At 47.9% G+C, this 7,881-nt stretch overlaps 1 pseudogene; it reads right to left on the reverse strand.

Moving 5' to 3' along the window:
• Positions 1-3,635: 3,635 nt before the first annotated feature.
• LOC133052905 (PI-PLC X domain-containing protein 1-like) lies at positions 3,636-7,640 on the reverse strand (annotated as a pseudogene).
• Between the last annotated feature and the right edge of the window lie 241 nt (positions 7,641-7,881).

Consider the following 7,881-nt stretch of genomic DNA (forward strand, 5'->3'; position numbering starts at 1 on the left):
AATCGAAGCTTTGATCAAAAAATTCCCAAAAGACAAAAGCTCAGGACCAGATTGCTTCACAGGTGAATTATATCAAACATTCAGAGATGAGCAAATGCATATCCTTCTAAAACTCTTTCAAAAAAACTGCAGAGGAAGGAACACTTCCAAACTCATTCTACGAGGCTACCATCACCCTGATACCAAAACCAGACAAAGACAAGATCAAATAAGAAAACTACAGGCCAATATCACTGATGAATAGATGATGAACATAGATTTAAAAATTTTAAATTATTAAATTAAAAATAAATAAAGTTTAAAAAGAAATAAACTAAAAAAGGAAAAAAACGTTGAAATAACTCAAATGTCCATCAACTGGCGATCAAATAAATAAAACATGCAATGCAAAATTATTTGGCCATCAAATGAATGGAGTTCTTATATAAGCTATAACATGGTAGAGCTCAGAAATGATTACACTAATTAGTAAAGCCAGGAACAAAAGGCTTTCTATTGCAGTATTCTGTTCTTGTGAATGTGTATGTCTCAGATAAGGTAATTCTCTAAAGACCTAAAAAAGAGGAGTGAGTGCAAGGGCGCACATGAAGGGGAAAGTGGAAAATGTTTGCCAACTGGAGAGTGTTTCCCATTGGAGTGATGAAAATATTCTAGAATGAGGCTGTGGTTATGGTTATTTAACCTATGAATAAGTTACAAATCAATGAATTATATGGCTTAACTAGTAAATTCATGGTACAGGTACAACATGTCAATAAATCAGTTTTTTTAAACTACTGAAATTAACTTCTACATCCAGGAATATTATCCTTCAAAAACAAAGGAGAAGGAGATATTCTCATATGAACGAAAAATTGGGGAATTCATTCTCAGCAGATACCTTGTCTGTAAGAAATGGTAAAAGAAGTTATTTACACAGAGTAAGATGATACTGAAGAGAAATTATGAGTTAAGAAAGTCTGTTATGTTGAATTTTGACAGAAAACAACAAAACTCTGGAAAGCAATTATCCTTCAGTGAAAAATTAATTGAAAAAAAATGAAGGCAAATTGAAATGAAAGGTTTTTTTTCTTATTATTAATTGGTTAAAGATAAATGCTTCTTTGGGCTTCTCCATCTTTGTTTTTCACTGATTATGAATCTTCATAATTAAAGTGGGTTTCATGTATACAAGATCCAGTTTCACTCAGTGGTAAAGAATCTGCCTGCAATGCAGGAGCTGTGGCAGATGCGAATTCCATCTCTGGGTCAGGAAGATCCCTGGCAGGAGAGCATGGCAACCCACTCCAGCATTCTTGCCTGGAGAATCCCCGTGAACAGAAGAGACTAGTGGGCTTACAGTCCATGGGGTGGCAAAGAGCTGGACACGACTGTGCAAGTAAACAACAGCAGACACATATTCCTAACAGAAACTCTGAAGATACTAAAAACAGATGAGAAAATTCTCAGCCTAAGCAAAGCAAAACAAACAAAAAACCTAAATTGTAGAGCTGAATTATAAAAGGCACTAAAATGTCTCCCAACAGTAGTTTAAACAGCGTGTTCCACACAAGAGAGAGGAGTAATTTTTAATATTCACTCAATAGAAAAATATTCTATTTACATTTATAAATTAAAGGCAATGAAAATGTCCAGAAAACAAACATAGTATAAAATCTACTGATTATTTTATATCTAATTAAGACTGTAAAACTGTAAGGGAATTTTTAAGAAAAAAAATGTCTGTGAAAGTTTAAGCAGCCCCCAATGAAAAGAGGTGAACACGACTGAGCGACTGAACTGAACTGAAGCAGTCCCAATGAATGTAATTTTATTCTCTTTTTTCCATAGGCTCAAAGTAATTGACAATTACGAACGAATTTCACTTTAAAACATATTTTTCAATTTCAGCAGGATATTTTCTATTCAAATATAAGATTTTTCAAGCTAAAAAAGTTTGTACCTTGCAGCGAATATTTTGTTTCACTGAGTTAGACATAAATAAAATCACATTGTATGTCTTTACCTTGACCATCTTTGTGGTATCACTGTGCATTTAGAATCAACTGTTTGAATGTGGGGTCTGTGAAGTTCTAGGGTCACATACTGTTGAGGCCTAGCTTGAAGGATTTTGAGCATTACCTTGCTAGCATGTGAAATGCGTGCAGTTGTGTGGTAGATTGGACATTGTGTGGCATTGCCCTTCTTTGGGATTGAAATGAAAACTGACCTTTTTCAGTCCTGAGGCCACTGCCAAGTTTTCCAAAATGGCTGGCCTATTGAGTGCACCACTTTAACAGCACCATCTTTTAGGATTTGAAAGCTCTCAGCTGGAATTTCATCACCTCCACTAGCTTTGTTCGTACTGCTGCTTTCTAAGGCCCACTTGACTTTGCACTCCCGGATGTCTGGCTCTGGGTGATTGATCATACCATCGTGGTTATCCAGGTTAATAAGATTTTCTTTTTTTTATAGTTCTTCTGCGTATTCTTGCTACCTCTTCATAATCTCTTCTGTTTTAGGTAGGCCCATACGTTTCTGTCCTTCATTGTGCCTGTATTTGCATGAAATGTTCCCTTGGCATTTCTGATTTTCATGAAGAGATCTCTAGTCTTTCCCATTCTATTGTGTTCCTCTGTTTCTTTGCTTTATTCAAATCCCTTGTGAGTATACATAGGAAGTGACAAATAGATTCAAGGGTTAGGCCTGGCACACAGTACCAGAAGACCTATGGATGGAGGTTCCTAACATTGTACAGGAGGTGGTGATCAAAACCATCCACAAAAAAAGAATTGCAAAAAGGCAAAGTGGTTGTCTGAGGAGGCCTTACAAATAGATGAGAAGAGAAGAGAAAGACAAAGCAGACACGGAAAGATGTAGCCACCTGAAGGCAGAGTTCCAAAGACTAGCAAGGAGAGATAAAGAGGCCTTCTTAGGTGGGCCACCAGGGAAGCCCCTTATCTAATAAAAGGGATTTCTCAGCGGGATCGCAAAGCGCTCAGTCCCCTCCTATGGACACTGTCATAGTGCCTCCCCCGCCTCCCCAGCTGGGGGTCACCGTCTGCTGCTCTCAGGGCCAGGGGGAGGGGGCACCCCAGCCTCTCCCATGGGGAAGCCACAGACCAGAGAACCAGGTGTGTCTCCCTGAGGATGTGATCATACAAATTATACACTCACCTTTCATCATCATCTCACACACTGCATTCGCCGAGAGACACGCGGAGGACCGAGGAGACCATGGACCCTGCCACCTGGCCACACCTCTGCAGTCACCAACATTCATTGGAAGGGCAGACGGATGACCAGCCCCACAGGACAGGGCTGAGAATAGCCTCCGCAATGCCCAGCTCCTAAAAGCGCCGTCCGTCAGCCCCTAGGCGGCTTCCAGTTTAGGCTGGTGACGTCACAGGACGTGACTGAGATGCAGCCTCCGAGATACCCAGCTCCACCCACGCACCGTCCGTAGGCCTCGAAGCAGCTTCCGGTTCAGCCCAGTGACGTCACAGGATGCGAACTAGGAGCGGCCTCCGCAACGCTCAGCCCGTCAGTGTGCTGTCCGTCAGCCCCGAGGTTGGTTCCGGTTCAGGCCGGAAACGTCACAGCGCGTGACTGTGATGCATCCTCTGCGATGCCCAGCTCCACACATGCGCCGTCCATCAGCCCCGAAGCAGCTTCCTGTTCAACCTGATGTCGTCGCCAACAAACCCGTTGGCCCAGATGAAGTCGCCTGCGATGGTGTTGGTACAGCCGGCGGCCGACCCCAGTCCCTGGCCCCACACCCATGCGCAAAGGTAGGGGAGCCCCCTCTGGGTCAGCTTCTCCAGGGACCAGGCCAGGTGGAAGAGGACAAACTCCAGGTTCTCCATGAGGTTGATGCCGGCCATGAACAGCCTGCCTGGGACAAGAGAGGGGCTGCTGTTCTTGGTGCCAGCTGTGGGGTCAGCCGCCCACATGTGCAGTCCCTAACCCACAGAGTCATGTGGCCAACCAAACCATGTGGTCATCGACTCACATGGTCACCCCCCATGGGGTCACTACCCCATGCAGTGATCCCTCCACGTGGCCACCAACCCACGTGGTCACCCACCCATGGGGTCACTAACATGCGAGGTCATGAGGTCACCTGTCCACATGATTACCCACTCACACCATCACCCACCCGCACAGTCACCCACCCACGTAGTCACCAACCCACAGGGTCTTTCACCCATGTGACCAGTAACCCATGGGGTCACCTGCCCACCCAGTCACCAAGCTGTGCCATCACCCACCCAGACTCTGGCCTCCACAGCAGTCAGAGATTCAGATGTCTGACAGAGACCAAAGTTCAGACAGCGGGGGCTCACAGGGGTTTTGACTCACGAATTTCTCCTGTTACAGAGGGCAGGCGGGCGGAACAGTGACCCAGGAGATGTCCACATCCTGACCCAGTGTGGTGGACACAATAATGTCTGCATGGATGTTCACATCCTGTCTACATCCTGACCCCCTGTGGTGGACACAGTAACATCCCCAAGAATGTCCACGCCCTGGTCCCCATGTGGTGAACAGAATAATGTCCCCTAATACATCCTGTTCCATTTCTCCTCTTGAACCCAAAGCCAGCCCCATTCGCTAGGACTTGCGTGTGACCAGTTGTCCTGGTGTGAAGGCGGCACTCACCTGGGTGGCTGCAGCTCTTCATGTGCTCCAGGTAGTGGACTAGGTCTCGGGGCTTCACCTGGTTCCCCCACCAGTAGGGGATACTGGGCCACAGTTCTTCATGCTGACTCATGGATGCCTCGTCCTTATACGACAGGATGACCTGCTGTTCCTGGGGCCACAGCTAGCACAGAGTCGGCATCTCCTGTGGGTTGAATCATCCAGGTACCCATGAGACGTGTTCACAGGGGTTATTGGGGTGCCTTGTGACACGATGTGTCAGTTATTGGGGGTGTCCCAGAAGCTACAGTGGTGTGTGGATTATTGGGGGGTCTATGAGCAGTGATGGGCTGGTTATTGGGTTCTCTGTGAGAAGAGACAGTCATGGGTGGAATAATGGCATGTCTGAGTAGAGACACTAGTGGGTAGATTACTGGGGTGTCTGAGTGGAGATGGTGATGGGTGGGTTATTGGGGTGTCTTGAGCAGTGATTGGTAGATTTTTGGGGTGTTTGAGTGGAGACAGTGGTGGGTAGATTACTTGGGTGTCTTGAGCAGTGATGGGTCAATCACTGGGGTGCCTGAGTGGAAACAGGTGTGGATGGATTATTGGGATTCCTGATAGGAAACAGCACGTGGATTATTGGGGCATCTCGAGGCGTGATTGATCGATTTGGGGAGTGTCTGAATAGAGACCAGGCAGGGTGGATTATTGGGGGTGCCTGTGGACCAGTGATGGGCTGGTTACTGGGGTGTTTGAGTGGAGACAGTCGTGGGTGGATTACTGGGGTCTCATGAACGGTGTCATCAGGTGTCTGAATCAGCCTCATGCAGTGAGCAGATAGTCTGATTACAGTGAATCCTAGTGCTCCCACTGCCAAGAGCATGGGGAGCCTTTGGCCCCTGCTCACCCCACGGGGACACAGCATGTCCCCAGAGATGTTCTTGATGCAGCCCATCAGGTACTCATGCAGATCCTCCATCATGCCCTCGAAGTTCCTGTATGCCAGGATAACCACCTCCAGGGGTTGGTTCTCCAGCCACGCTGAGATCTCTGTGAGGGTGTTCTGGGCGGGGGTGGAGGAGAGGGGCCTTGTAGTGAGAGACAGGGGCGTGGGTGGGGACTCCCCCCAGCACAGCCCCTCTATAGACGGGTTGGGGGATCCTGACACACAAAGACATAAAGCATGGTGCCTGGTCCCATGGGACCCAGCCTCTCCTGAGTGGCAGTGGGGAGCCGTGGCATTGCTCTGGTGTGTGTGTGTATGTGTTTGTTTGTGTGCATATGTACATGCTCCTGTAGGTACAGGTGACCACACATCTGTGCATGTGTTCAGGGTCTGTGTGTGCACAGATATGCATGCGTGTGTGTTTGCACAGCAGCAGATAGCACTGCTTATAATATTGTGTGAAGTCTGTACTGCAGTGACTGTGCGAGGCCAGCAGGGTACATTCACACTGAGGCCCAGGCCGGAACCTCCAGACCCCAAGGATCATTAGGTTCTGTGGTGGGGGCACCAGGGCCAAGGCCAGAGTGAAACAGTAAGTGACTTGGCCATATCGTCCACTGCAAAATCAACAGTGTTGGTGCTGCTGGGGTTGAGGCCCTGCCTCTGGGAACAGGGCCTCCAGGGTCACTGGTCACGTGGAGCACAGAGCCTGGGTCCAGATTGTGGTCTGGGGGAGTGTTCCTGCAGAGTCCAGCCTCACTCTCTTCTCAGGCAGTCCCTGGGTGGAAGCTCCCTGTGGGTTCAACAGCCTGGGCTCCAAACACCCAAGTTGGACCTTTGGACATGAGGACACACAAGACCCACAAAGGTCTGTGCCCACCCCACAAACAGCTCTAGGAAAGGCAAGAAGGAATCAAGGGGGGAGAATGAAAGGAAGAAGCATCTGCCCACCACACAAATAAGACAGGAAAAAGCAAAAAATAACTTTAACATAAATTGAAAAGTGAAAGTTGTTCAGTTGTTTCCAACTCTTTTCGACCTGATGGACGGTAGCCCACCGGACCCCTCTGTCCATGGAATTATCCAGGCAAGATTACTGGAGTGGGTTTCCATTCCCTTCTCCAGGAGATCTTCCCAACCCCGGAATCAAACCCATGTCACCCACATTGCAAGGAGATTCTTTGCCAACTGAGCCACCAGGGAAGCCCTAATATAAATTGGTAGCAGAAAATGTACTGTGTCCTCTACAAGGAGTCATAATGGAAAAAGAAAAAAAAACAAGGATAAAAAATGTGAAAGAAAATAATAGATTCTCTCCATCCAAAGTAAAAGAAAAAGCAAAAAACTAATATTAACATAAACTAGTAGCTGAAAACGGTACTGTGTCCTCTACAGGGAGTCATGATGAGAAAAGAAAAAAAACATAATGATAAAAAATGGGAAAGGAAGTCACAGTGCCCCCCCAATCCAAATTAAAAGAAAAAGAAAAGACTCATACGAATATTGTCAGCTACACACAGGCACTTGCCATCCACCTCTACAAGGATTAAATTAAGTGCTGCTGCAGAGAATGACCTTCAACACCCCTTGAAATACCACCACCCATGCCCCCCACCCTGCACTCACCCCGGTTCTCTTGACAGTCATACCACTTGAGACCCCAGCACCAAGCCCCCCAGGATGGAGGGACCCTGCCCTGGAGTAACGCAGAACAGAGGGACCCTGACACCAAGGGACCCTCAGAGCAGAAGGACCCGAGTCCTGCAGGACTCCCGGGCTCTGGTGGACCCCCTCCTGCTCGGTCCCTCCTCTGGGTGTGAGCTCTTAAGGCTAGGCTGCAGGCACCTGATGCAAGCAGGAATGAGGTTTGCCCACATTCCAGCCCTGGCTCTCTGCCCGTCAGATTCCCTGAGGAAGATTCTAGCAACCAGAGATCTCCCAGGAGGAAGCAATTACACAAGGCAAGAGCTGTGCTTGACAGCCTCTTGTCCTCTTGGGGGTACCAGGCTGGGATAGAAAAACCAGGAATATGAGTGCCCCTCAAGTGCGGGTACAGGAAGGCAGGGGCCATCTGTCCCTCCAGGTGGGTGCCTGCTCCTGCAAGCACCTGGGCCCAGGTGGGTTCTCTACCCAGTCCAGCATCCAACCCCTGACTAATGTGTGCCAGTGACAGGACCACTGTTAGTTGGGTGGCCACTCCACATAGACAGGGCCCCCAGCATTGACTCCTCTACATCCTCCACAATGACTACTTCCCACCCCAACTTCTCTCCACCCCATAAAATGCCCGATCCACCCAGGAGAAGCACCAC

Source organism: Dama dama, chromosome X, assembly GCF_033118175.1.
Source record: "Dama dama isolate Ldn47 chromosome X, ASM3311817v1, whole genome shotgun sequence".
NCBI classification, from domain to species: Eukaryota; Metazoa; Chordata; class Mammalia; order Artiodactyla; family Cervidae; genus Dama; species Dama dama.